General features: G+C 44.7%; 1 protein-coding gene and 1 long non-coding RNA gene across 2 annotated transcripts in view; one reads left to right on the top strand and one right to left on the bottom strand.

The window, feature by feature from the left end:
* Positions 1 to 8,476, bottom strand: part of LOC311582864 — an 82,898-nt gene extending 74,422 nt beyond the window's left edge. Inside the window, exon 1 of the long non-coding RNA XR_014774286.1 lies at positions 7,596 to 8,476. This is a non-coding gene — a long non-coding RNA (uncharacterized lncRNA). The remainder of the gene's footprint in view (positions 1 to 7,595) is intronic.
* Positions 8,477 to 8,702: 226 nt separating this feature from the next.
* Positions 8,703 to 12,500, top strand: part of ITGB1 (integrin subunit beta 1) — a 41,824-nt gene continuing 38,026 nt past the window's right edge. Inside the window, exon 1 of the mRNA XM_084756149.1 lies at positions 8,703 to 8,874. The gene's annotated coding sequence lies outside the window, so the exon portion shown is untranslated. The remainder of the gene's footprint in view (positions 8,875 to 12,500) is intronic.

Raw genomic sequence — 12,500 nt, 5'->3', positions numbered from 1 at the left:
ATTCCTGTTATGGTATGTATCAAGATTTCTTTCCCCACCATGATGGAATACTATTCAATTAATTTTGACATGGATCACAATTTGCTTATGTATCCATATATTATGGGCACACAGGCTGCATTTGTCCAAGACATGTGATGCTGTTATGAGTAAGGGTGACACACATTTGTAATCCCAGCCTCAGACACAAAGCAAGTTTGAGGCTGGCCTAGTCTACATGAGATCCTGTCTCAGACAGACGAGTGGACAGATAAAGTTCTCTTCAGAGTATATCCAAAATGGCACCCATGGGTCTTAGGCTACCTTTACTTTGAATTATTTGAGGAGCAGTTGCATTGTCTTCATGCTCACCAACCAAACACAAGAATTCCAGTTTTGGCATCTTTGCCTATTTGCTACATTCTGGGGGTTATTTTGTTTTAACAGCATTCATCTTAACAGAAAAGAGTTTGTGACTTTATATTAAGTATAAAGAACTAAAATAATTTCACACATAAAATTGTTAGACGCATAAAAGATGGAAGTTGGCATATAAGGTCTCTAGTAAAGATGTAACCACAATGTCTGGAATGATTAGGTTGGATGCTCTTCATCAGGGCTCTATGGCTTTTTACAGTGATGTGTAACAACTGTAACACTGTCCTTTACATGTTGTTTAGGGTCCAAGTCTCAACAGCATCCTCATATCCCCAATTCTTCTTCAGTTAAAAGAAAAACACAGAGATGAAGATGTTACCTCATTTTTACTGAAAATGCTGATCCTGGAAACTGGGCTGACTCATACAGATACACTGCCTTTTCGCTCGTTCTCCCTGGAGAATGGCCAGGCTGGCCTCTATGGTGGTGCTGTAGCAGAGCAGATACTGTTTCTGCAAAGTTATCCAGGGGATCAGAAGGGGTAAGCAACCTTGATAAGCATGTGGACTCTGGAGTCTGACTGTCTGGGTTCTGATCTCAGAAAGTTACAATTGCTCTCTTGTCTCTTTTTCCTGGCTGATAAAATGCAGGTCACTCAACTTATACGTTACTACAGGTCTACAGGGCATTTTCTGTCTTTTTTTCTTTTCCCTGAGACAGGGTTTCTCTGTGTAGCCTTGGCTGTCCTGGAACATTTTCTCTATCTTGTTACACTTCAATAACTTCATTTTAAAATTTGAGACAGCTGCACACACCTTTAGTCCCAGCACGCAGGGAGGCAGAGGCAGGTGGATCACTGTGAGTTCAAGGCCATCCTGGTTTCAAAGTGAGTTGAGGACAGCCAAGGCTACACAGAGAAACACTGTTTTGAGAAACCAAAAAATAAACCAAAACAATAATAACTACAACTCCCCCCCCCAAAAAAAACCCAAAACCAAAACAACAACAAAAAAGATGTCTGAAATTTCAGAATGTAGGAGGCTGAGGCAAGAGGATTGTGAGTGTGATCTGGACTACTTAGCGAGCCTCACCATCAACAAACAAAACATAGGCTGAGAGTGTGGGTCAGTTACATGGAACTCGAGTAGTCTGCACATCCCGTGTAATCTAGGCATCTGGTGTACTAAAGTCAGGAGTTCAAGGTCATCCTCAACCACATGACACCAGGCTACATTACAAGAGACTCTGTGTCAAAGAAAACAACAACAAAAGCAGTTAATTATTCAAGGTATTGGATCTACACAGTCAATTACAGAAGCTTGATTTAAAAACAGGAGATTCAGGATGGAGAGAGCGCTCAACAGTTATAGAGGTTCACAGCTTGCAGCTCCAACCTCAAGGCATCTATGACTTCTTCTGGCCTCCAAGGGTAACACACACACACACACACACACACACACACACACACACACACACACACACACAGAGCAGGCAAATAGCCATACACATAAATAAAAATAATAAATCACTTTTATATATGGTTCAGTCAAGGCTGGTGAGAGCACCAAATGGGCAAAGGCACTTGCTGTGCAACCCTGAAGACCTGAGTTTGATTCCTGGGGGCTATGTAAATGCAGAAGAAGAAAACTGACTCCATAGGCTGCCCTCTGTTCCACATGTGCATCATGGCAGGCATGTACCACCCCCATATCACATACAAACAATAATACATACAATTTTTAAAAATGTGTAAACTTCAGTTTCCTCAATTACATGAAGTAGGAATTGCACATCAGCAAGGAATTCTGACTGAAGCATTTTTTTATTTTAGTAGCCAGACACCAATGTAAAAATAAAAATACAGCTCAATTATATTTTAGTCACACTGGGTAATTGTAGACAATAAAAGGTTTACTTTTTGTCACAAGAGAAGAACAGTAATAGAAGGTATTAGTATAAATGTACGTAAATGAGCACAAGTCATGTGTATGAGACTAGTAAGGAGCTAAGCAGGACTGTCAAAATTTTCAGACTAAAATATTTGACTCTACTTCAGGAAAATGACAGAGAGACCCAAATTGTCTCCATTTCAAACTCTCCCAGCAGCCTAGTGTGGTGGTGCAAGCTTTTAATCCCAGTACTTGGGGAGGCAGAGGCAGGAGGATCTCTTTGAGTTCGAGGCCAGCCAGAGTTGCTACACAGAGAAATCCGGTCTCAAAAACAAAACAGACAAACAAAAACGTCCCCAGCTGCAGCAGAGCCAACTAGGGGCTTCTAGTGAACGCAGGGGGGGGGGGGAAGTCTGCAATGCCTGCCACACAGAAATCTTAAATCAAAACGTCTTAGGGCTTGTGGTGGCAACCCCGAAGTGAAAATGCTAGGGCATGGAACTTAAATTTGCTCTTTAAAACCTAATAAGGGTGGCTTTTAGTCTTTTTAATTTTAATTATTTGTATGTATGTTAGTGTGTGTGATGAATGCATGCATGTATGCATGTGTGTGTGTATGTGTACACATACATGTGTAGAGGCCAGAGTGGGTTATTGGTGTCCTGTTCTATCAGTCTTTACCTTGTTCCTTTGAGACAGACTGTTTCACTGAACCTGGAGCTGGGCTTGCTGCCAACAACCCAGTTATCCTCCTGTCTCCATCTCTCATAATCTTGGGGTGGCATACTTGGGGTCTGTTGGCATACTTTTACCTACTTTATTTGGGTTCTTATACCTCTACCTCTCTTCCAATCCTCCAACACTAGGTAGGAGAGAAATAGGGTTAGAGGGGACGTAGACCTCTTTAGACTTAGTTCCCTGGGGCAAGTCTAATCTCTGTAGTCAGGATATCCAGCAGTCCAGCAAACAGCAAATGCAGCAGCAGGATGAACGAGCAGCAGCAGCCTTCTTCCTTTGAGTGCCCCCTGTCCCCACTGGGCTCTGGCATTTATCTCCTCTCAGAATCCTCAGAATTAAATTACATGCAGCTGGCAAGGTCACGCCCCTCTCAGAGCACAAGACAATCATAGTTAACAGATGTGGACAAACTAAAGCAGCCCCATATCCCACAACTGGGATTAAAAGAACAACAAAAAAAAGTTTACATAACTGAGTTTCTAAAAAAAACCAAAAACTTCCACTACAAGGTCCAGCATTTTATTAGGGTACAGGGATCTGAACTTAGGACTGTATACATGTATAGCAAGTGCTCTGGCCTGCTGAGCCATCTCTCCAGCTCTTATTCATTTTTTTATTTTTATTTTCTTCTCTTTTGGTGGTGCTGGAACTTGAACTTAGGGGGTCTCTCATTTTCTAGGCAAGTGTTTTACTGAGTCATGACCCTCAGCCCTTATTCTGGATAAGTTTTATATATAACTTGAAGACATTTCAGTTCTACTGTCTAAAATGATGACTGTGTGTGTGTGTGTGTGTGTGTGTGTGTGTGTGTGTGTGTGTGTGTTGGAGATTGAACCCTGGACCTTTGTGCTCCATCATGGACCACACCCAGTCCTTAAACTGAAAATCTGAAATAAAAAGCTCTAAGGTTTCTCTGAGTACCCATAGCTGTCCTGAAACTTACCCTGTAGATCAGGCTGGCCTGGAATTCATGGAGATTTGCTTGCCTTTGCCTCAGGAGTGCTGGGATTAAAGGTGTGCACCACCACCACCCAGTTCGTTTTTTAACTTGAAAAGCAAGCATAAACAGCTCCTCGGCTATGTAGTTTGATCTTGCGCTCAATTCTATTTTTACACATAAATAATATACAATGAAAATCTTATTCTAAAGAAGTATTTGGAAGACTTAGCTAATATTTTGAAATTTGTTTCAGGCAAAATTAGTGGATATACATAGCTCAAAATCTCAGGGCAGCAACAAAGATGTTTACTTAAGCACCTTGTTTATAAAAAGGACTAGTTATATGTGTTTAAAGTAAATGATTCTTAATATTTTGCCGCTAAGATAAAACTGAAATCAGAATAATAAGATATATAGTACAAATGAAATTCTGCTTACAAATTTTGAGGCCTTAATGGTATCTCATTTATCTGCCTGAAGCAAGGACTTAGTGGAGCAAGAATTCACACTGATGTAAGATGTGAGGATTAATTTGGGGGTAATGAACACAGGGAGATGTTCCTAACAATTATATATATTTCTCTTTCTTTAGGAAAATGCAGTCCTTCCTGCTTCTCACTGAATCTAGCCTAAAAAGAAACTGTTTCTAATTCAAGATTTTCCTCAGCTACTGGAGTAGGTAGGTGAAGAAAGAGACAATGTTGTCTCATGGTTGCTAGCCCTCTCTACAGTCCTCCCTTCCTGCAATGAATGACCCTTGTTCCCAAAAATAACTTCAGTGCTGCTCAACTGCTTGTGTTCCACATATTCATTCTTATTTAAGAAGGCACATTCCCTTCCACAGCTGGACAAACTCAGTCTTTGCAGAGAGCTGCCCCTAAACACTGCTCCCTGTAGGCCTTTAAAAATGTTCAGCATCTGAGTGCTGGCAAGGAATGCTTACACCCAGTGGAAACAAACCTCTGTGGCCTGAGCCAAGAAAAAAACAGGATGCTATATATGGAGTACAGGAAGCAGGGCCAGAGCTGACAGCCTTACTCACGACACCCATATACAAAGCCTCGAGCCAGGCACTACTAACTTACCTGGAAAGGGAAAGACTTGCTGCTTAGCTGAAACTGCAATGACTGGGCCAGCTTTCTGCCACTTCCCAGGACACTCTTAAGTATGCAGAGAAATGAAGGGCTGCCTAATGCCTTAAGACAACCTCGTCAGCTGGAGTGTGGTTCAGGGCAAAGCCCAGCCTGACGTGCACAAGGCCCTGGGCTCTATCTCCATGTTAGAAAACAAACAAACAAACAAACAAAACCAAAACAAAATAGAAAAACAAAACAACCACCACCAAATAAATAAATGGAAAGTTAAAAAAGCTAGCCAAATGCCCTGACACATAGGACATGTGCCCAGCAGGTGGCTGCACAGTGGACTGACTTTCCACAGCTCCTCTGTGGACTGCTGAGGACCATCATTCAATGGAAGCACTCAAGCTCAAGCCAAAAACTTGCCAAATCAAGAAACTTCCAGTTTCTTTGCATTATATGACTCTTTGTATGTCACTTGCTTATTTGGAGACAGAAAAAGTAGGAACTGAGAGATGGCTTCACCTTTTCACTCACTGTAATTCCAGTTTCAGAGGATCTGACACCTTCTTCTGGAGAACCCAAGCACTAGGCTTGCATGTGGTGCACAAACACCATGCAGGCAACATATCCATACACATAAAACATTTAACGCTGGGCATGGTGTCACACACCTTTGATTCTAGCAACTCAGGGGGCAGGGGCAGGGGCAGGGGCAGGGGCAGGAGGCAGGGGCAGGGGCAGGAGGCAGGGGGCAGGGGCAGGGGCAGGAGGTAGAGGCAGGGGCAGTTGTATCTCTGTGAGTTAAAGACCAGCCTGGTCTATAAAGTGAGTCCAGGCCAGGAAACAATTTTTTAAAGAAAAAAGTGCCATATTCAGGACAGAGTAACCTATTTTCATTTTGCTAATTTGGATGTTCATACTAAGGGGTGACCAAGTGATAATTTTGTCTTCCTTACAAGAAAATAAAAAGCACTAATCTTTTCTCTCTCTCTCTCTCTCTCTCTCTCTCTCTCTCTCTCTCTCTCTTGCTCTCTCTCTCTCTCTCTCTCTCTCTTGCTCTCTCGCTCGCTCTGTTTTTTTGTTTTTTTCAAGACAGTTTCTCTGTGTCGCCTTAGCTGTTCTGCACTTGCTTTGTAGACCAGGATGGCCTCTAACTCATGGAGATCTGCCTGCCTCTGCCTCCCTGAGTGCTGAGGTTAAGGTGTGCAATACTACACCTGGGCATATCTTCTCTTAATAAAGATGGAGCCATGGAGAAACATTCTGTGCATAAGTTATGAGCAAGATCACTTTTGCATTTCCCCTGTACCCTGGTCCAAGATGGAGGCTTAGTCTACAATGCTGGCTATTGCTAGGGACCGATGCTGGGGCCCAAGATAGGGATTCTGGGTACAGTGACTATAGGTGGAGAACAACAACAATGTGGCTAATAATTGCTTCTGTGATGTGGCTAATGATTGCTTCTGCCTGATGTGGCTAATGATTGCTCCTGTCTGGAGTCTAGCAAAGAAGGACACCTGTGGTTTGGAAAACACTGGCGCATCTCATGTATGACGGCCTCAAATATAACTTTTCTGCCATCGTAGTCCTCCCTTAAGGACCCCCATTAGGGCCAAAGCATGTACATTTCTGGAGGGTCCTAGCTTGACCCAAGGACAGCCAGCTTGTGTAGGGTCCAGTTTGAGCCAGGGATAGACAGCGACATCACATCACTGTGTGTGTGTGTGGCAAGGACAGGAGAAACCTTAAAGAGTCCAGCTTGACTCAAGTACAGCCAGTTTGTGTTTAAAAATTTCCACTACCCCAAAATTGTACCTAACCCTCCCCAACTAAGAAAGTCCCAATGTTAGTCTAATAACCAGTCAAGTTTCTCTGCTGAGTTCTGCTTCTGTAAAGGGTAGAAACGCCCATGCTTCTGCTCTTCGGAGGGTCTCCAGCTCGAAAGAGCTTGGCAGACCCTGTTGTGTCGGCTCAATAAATTCCTATGCGTTTGCATCGACAATGGACTCCTTCTCTCAGGGGGACTCCGGGAATACACAAAAGATTTCCCTCCGGAGATCTGAGTCTTGCACTGGGATTACTGTTTCACTGAAAGAATTCTATCTCTACCCTAAGGTTGTTACTAAAGCGGCAACAGCTATTGCTAGGGAGAACAGCCCACACAGCACAGTAATGATACAGTGGAGAAAGGCTTACACCCTGAAAATGCAGGAAACAGTTTATAATCTCTGCCTAGGTAGAACTTCAACCCTCGAGGCACAGGGTAAATAGTTGTGGGTGTAATACGACCTCAAGCTTCTGCCACCACAACTTCCTTGCTGAGATGGATGTACCCTGGAACTGTGAGGTAAAAATGAATTTTCATTAAGTTGCTTTTGTCAAATTTTATGTTCCAGTAGTGAGACTATTAACTACAACAATGCTCATGCATTTTATACCGTTAAGTAACTGTCCACTTCTTGACATCTGTATGAATTCAAGCATAGTGACATTTCTGAGCAATTGCTGTGTTATTATGACTTTCTGCGTGTAAATTGTACTCCTTCCGCTTAGGCTGCCCCCTGGGAGTGCTGGGCAAGCACTACTTACTTTTGTGTCTTGTAAGCGCTTGAGGAACTGATTTTTAGAGCTGCCTGTGAAGCCCACTTAGGATCTTGTGGTAGATTTGTTACTGTCTTCCCAAATCACACTCAGGCCAAGCACGGATAAAATGTTTATATAGTAGTTTCCTGTGCAGAGACCGGGCAAATGGTTTAACTCTGACGTGATAAAAAATCAATACCTTTAAAGGTAAGGTTACTGAGCTTTACCTGGGCTGGGCTGCTGCTGAAGAAGTAGCCTTTTTTTTTTTTTTTTTTTTAATGTTTTTAAATTTTTTTCTTTTTTGGTTTTTTGAAACAAGGATTTTCTGTGTAGCCGTGGCTGTCCTGGATTCCAAATCAGGTGGGCCTTGGAACTCACAAAGATCTTCCGGCCTCTGCCTGAGTGCTGGGATTACTGGCGTTAGCCACCAAGTCCAGCTCTCTTCTGGGTTCACAAACCTGATAATGAGAGCTGTCTTTCCCGGCAGGGCAAGGCGCCCTGCTCCTATTGGCAGCCCACACTCACTCGGGTAAGCTGATCATCTGCATGCCACAGTAAGATGTGGTAAGTCCAAGTTTCAAGCTTCTTAGATTCTGAGACTGGCTGGCTTCTTTTCAGTTCTTTTCCCAGAAAAGAAATGAAAACGTAAACAGACGATTTTTCTTTTTCATATTGGCCATCCAGATAGAAAACTGAGCAAAAGCAGCTCGGAGGTGGGCAGGGCGGCACAGGCGGCGCGGAGGGGGAGGGTGCAACTTTGGGGGGGACGGGCGGCTCCGTGAGCGGCCTGCAGAATGCCACTACCCCATCTTTCTTGGTCCTCAGCGCACAGACAGGTCAGGCCCGGGATCCAGGGGACGGAACAGAGACTTCGGCCGGGCCTCGCCTACAAGGGCGGCGCTGCCGCGCTCCTTTGTCTGCGCCCTGCCCCACCTTCCTTCTTCCTGCCTCCTCCCACTCCTTGGGGCGCGGCTGACGCGGCACGGAGGAATGCGTTTCCGGAGGGACAGAAAGCCGGGCTGCCCGGGAGCGGGATCTTAGCGGCGGGGGCGGGGCCGGGGCGGCTTCCTGAGGGAGTCGGCCGGTCGAGGCTCCGCCCACGCGCTGAAGAGCCGCTGAGACCGGCCGACACCACCCGAGACCATCCGAGAAGCCGAGGCCCGCCGACACCGGCCCGAGACCCTCCGAAGGGCCGAGCCCCGCCGACACCGGCCCGAGATCCTTAGAGAAGCAGAGCGCGGCGGAGCCCGGGCGGCGCGGTAGCCGGCCGGCCGCTGCGAAAAAGGTAAGGCCGCGGGCACACGGAGTGCGGGCGTGGGCTCCGAGCGGCTGCGGCCGACCAGGCGTGTGCCTCTGCGGCCTGGGCCGGGCGGAGTCGGGTCTTAGGGTCTCTGGAGCACCGCCACGTCCCGCTGCTGCTCCCCGCCCCGCCCGGCCTTGTCTGTCTGAGGGAGGGGTCCCGCGCCCCGCCTGCCACTCCGGGGCGTGGCGGGACGAGGGTGGGCAACGCCGGGGTTGCGGTGCCCTGTGGCCCCCGAGGGGTTCCGTCCGTCCGTGCCCAGCGGGCGCCTTTCCCGAGCGCAGAGCGGGGCCCCGGGGACCAGGCCGCGCGCGGCGGCGCCCGTAGTCGGCGAGGCGGTGCCCGCCCCGGGCCTTGGGCGGTGTGGTTGCCTGCTCTTTTCATGCCTCCTAGGGACTGGCTGGGCTTACGGTTGCCCTAATCCCTCATGGCACAGTGAATTTGAACTTTTAATTTGAAACCAGTGGCGAAATGAGTAATAAATTATGTTATTTCCGTTTCCTCATCCGTAAAAGAGAAAAGGTGCTCTTACACTAATTATAGTAATATTTGTGGCACTAGGGTCAGACCGAACTCCTAGCATGTGTTTACATGTTTACCTTACCGCAGACCCTGATCCATGGTGGTAGTGGGTCTGTGTATCTCCTTTTACAAATGAAGAAACTGAGGTACGGGTGTATAAGTAATTTGCAGAGTTCATGGGCTCTCCTTTAGAGCGCTCTGAAGATAAATAACTTTACCGATGCAAGGCCTTGTTTAGGGCAAGAGGATTCCAGCACCATGCCAGTCCAGACTTCATAATGTCGTGAGACCTCCTTGTCTGAAAAAACAACAAAACAAAACAAAAACTAAATAAAATGTAAAACCACAAGCTTAAACAATAATATTCCATATATTGATTGCTTTTTGTTTTTTTAAAGATTTATAAACTTATTTTATGATTATGAGTGTTCTGTCTTCATGTACACCGCATGCCAGAAGAGGGCATCAGATCCCAGTATAGATGGTTGTGAGCCACCATGTGGTTGCTGGGAATTGAACTCTGGACTTTTGGAAGAGCAGGCAGTGCTCTTAACCCCTGAGCCATCTCTCCAGCCTTATTGATTCGTTTTCATTGCTCCTTGCTACATTAAAAAGATCTACGAACTTCTCAGAATGTTTTAGTAGCATGAGAAAGGTTTCCTGGAACTGCCGTTCCACTGGGGTATGAAGAGGGAAGCATGACTACATTTTGTTGTTGTTTGCATAGGATAAAAAGAAATGTTAGATGGATTTTCATTAGATCTTCCTTCCTTCCTTCTTTCCTTTCTTTTTTTCTTTTTCTGGTTTTTCAGTATAGGGTTTCTTTGTGAGTTATCCTGGACTCACGTTGTAGACCAGGCTGGCCTCGAACTCACAGCGATCCACCTGCCTCTGCCCTCCCGAGTGCTGAGATTAAAGGCATGCACCACCACGCCTGGCTAGATTTCTTTCTTAAATCACACACAACCATTACAATAGATTGTATCCTAGATAACGTGTAGAAATGACTAAGAAATTTTAGTTGAAAGTTAACCTATTGTGGGCTGGAAAGACGGCCCCGAGGTTAAGAGCACTGCTCTACCAGAAGTCCTGGGTTCAATTTCCCAGCAACCACATGCTGGCTCACAACCATCTATAATGTGATCTAATGCCCCCTTCTGTCATGCAGGCAGAACACTGAATACATAATAAATAAATAAATCTTTTTAAAAAATTAACCTTTTGAACATTGGTGGACATCAAGGCCACAAGGAAAGGACTGACTTAAGAATCTCAGTATGATATTTATGTTTATGAGAAATTTTGATTCATTCATCAATGGTAAATGGCCAAAGATGATAGAATGTCAAACAGAGTACAGAAACCCTGGTATGTTGTACGCAGGCACTTGGGGGGAGTAGCAGATACTAGAATGCTACTTCTTAGGTGAGTAGAATGCAAATTCTAGCTTATCTGTTAAATTCATGAACCTACATTTGAAGACTCTGTGCTGTTGAGAATGTGAAGCTCTGCCTTAAGGTTTTTGGTTGTTGGTGTGTGTGTGTGTGTGTGTGTGTGTGTGTGTGTGTTTTGTTTTGTTTTTTGGTGGTTTCTCTGTGTGGTGCTGGCTGTCCTGGAACTCTCTGTGTATTGCAAGCTGGCCTCGAACTCACAAAGATTCACCTATCTCTGTCTCCTGAGTGCTGGGATTAAAGGCATACTCTACCATGCCCTGCTGAGATAATTTCTTTAATTTTAATTTATGGTTGTTGGTGTGCGAATGTGTATGCTGTGACATGCATGTATGGAGGTCAGAGGATAAATTTGTGAGGTTTATTCTTTTCTTCTACCATCATGTGGATTCCAGGGACTGAATTCAGGTTGCCAGGCTTGGGTAAGCACTTTCATGTGCTGAGCCATCTCACTGTAACCCCTTGTTTCCTTTTTTTAAGGTTTTAATTTGTTTATGTGGGTGGGTGTTTGCTTGCATGTAAGTTTGCACTGTATGCCTATAGCACCTGTGGAGGCCCGAAGAGGGGGTCAGATCCCCTGGAGCTAGGAATGGAACCCGGGTCCTTTGGAAGAGCAGATAGTGCTCTTAACCACCGAGCATCTATCTCTCCACCCCGCCCCCATGTTGTTTTAAATGTTCAATATTCTGTACATGAAAAATAACTGAGCTTAATACTTTTAACACCAATATTTATTTATTTATTACTTATAGATAAGGTTTCTCTGTGTAGCCTTGGCTAGCCTGGGCTCTCTTTGTAGGCTAGGCTAGCCTTGAACTCATGAGATCCCCTACCTCTCTGCCTTGCCACTACATCGGACACCAATTTTTTTTTTTTTCAATTTTTCTGGTCAGCCTAATTTGAATCAGTCCTGAATCAACATCTCTAAAATGAAAATGTAGTTCTGTGTTCATTAACTCCAAGAACACTGATCACCGCTCCTCACTGTTTCTTACTAGAAAAAGTAGTAAGTTTTTTCATATTGCTTGCTGCCTGCACAGTTCCTTTACTGTTTGGCTTTTTTTCTAGCAGAACCCTCCCTGCCTTATATGTAAAGAGAGAGGTGTCTAATCTAGTCTGTTAGTGCTCTGAATGTATTGATATTAACTGTGCTGCCAGAGGGACGAGATAAACATGTTGAAACTGGTAAAAGTTTCAGAAGACTTTTTTTTTCTTCCTCAGCATTTAAATGTAAAATTCTTGATGTGTAATAAGCCCAACTGATTTGAAGATTCGTTATGGATGGAATCCAAGATATGTTCTGCGAATATGTTAAAATAAGCTTTTACCATTTATCTGTAAATTAGTGAGTTCCAGAGTTGGTTATATTAGTGTTTTCTATATTTTGTGTTTATCATATGTCAAATAGGTAGTAGTCTGGGATGTGAGGATAAAGGGAGACAGGAGGAAGCGAGTGATCTGAAGTAGCAGCAATGCACAGTCTCAGGAAGTGGAAGTGTACGAAACCTGAAGGACAGTCCGCAGACCGCTGACTGGTTACAGGCTGACATAGATGAGAGCACTGCACTTGACTCCCAGGAGCTGCATGAAAAAGGACTAAACTACTTTGTAAATTTCTCACAGTTTGAAAACTTTGTT

The sequence above is a fragment of the Acomys minous genome (assembly GCF_964271855.1).
Source record: "Acomys minous genome assembly, chromosome: 14".
NCBI classification, from domain to species: Eukaryota; Metazoa; Chordata; class Mammalia; order Rodentia; family Muridae; genus Acomys; species Acomys minous.
This window is presented reverse-complemented; position numbering and strand designations above follow the sequence as displayed.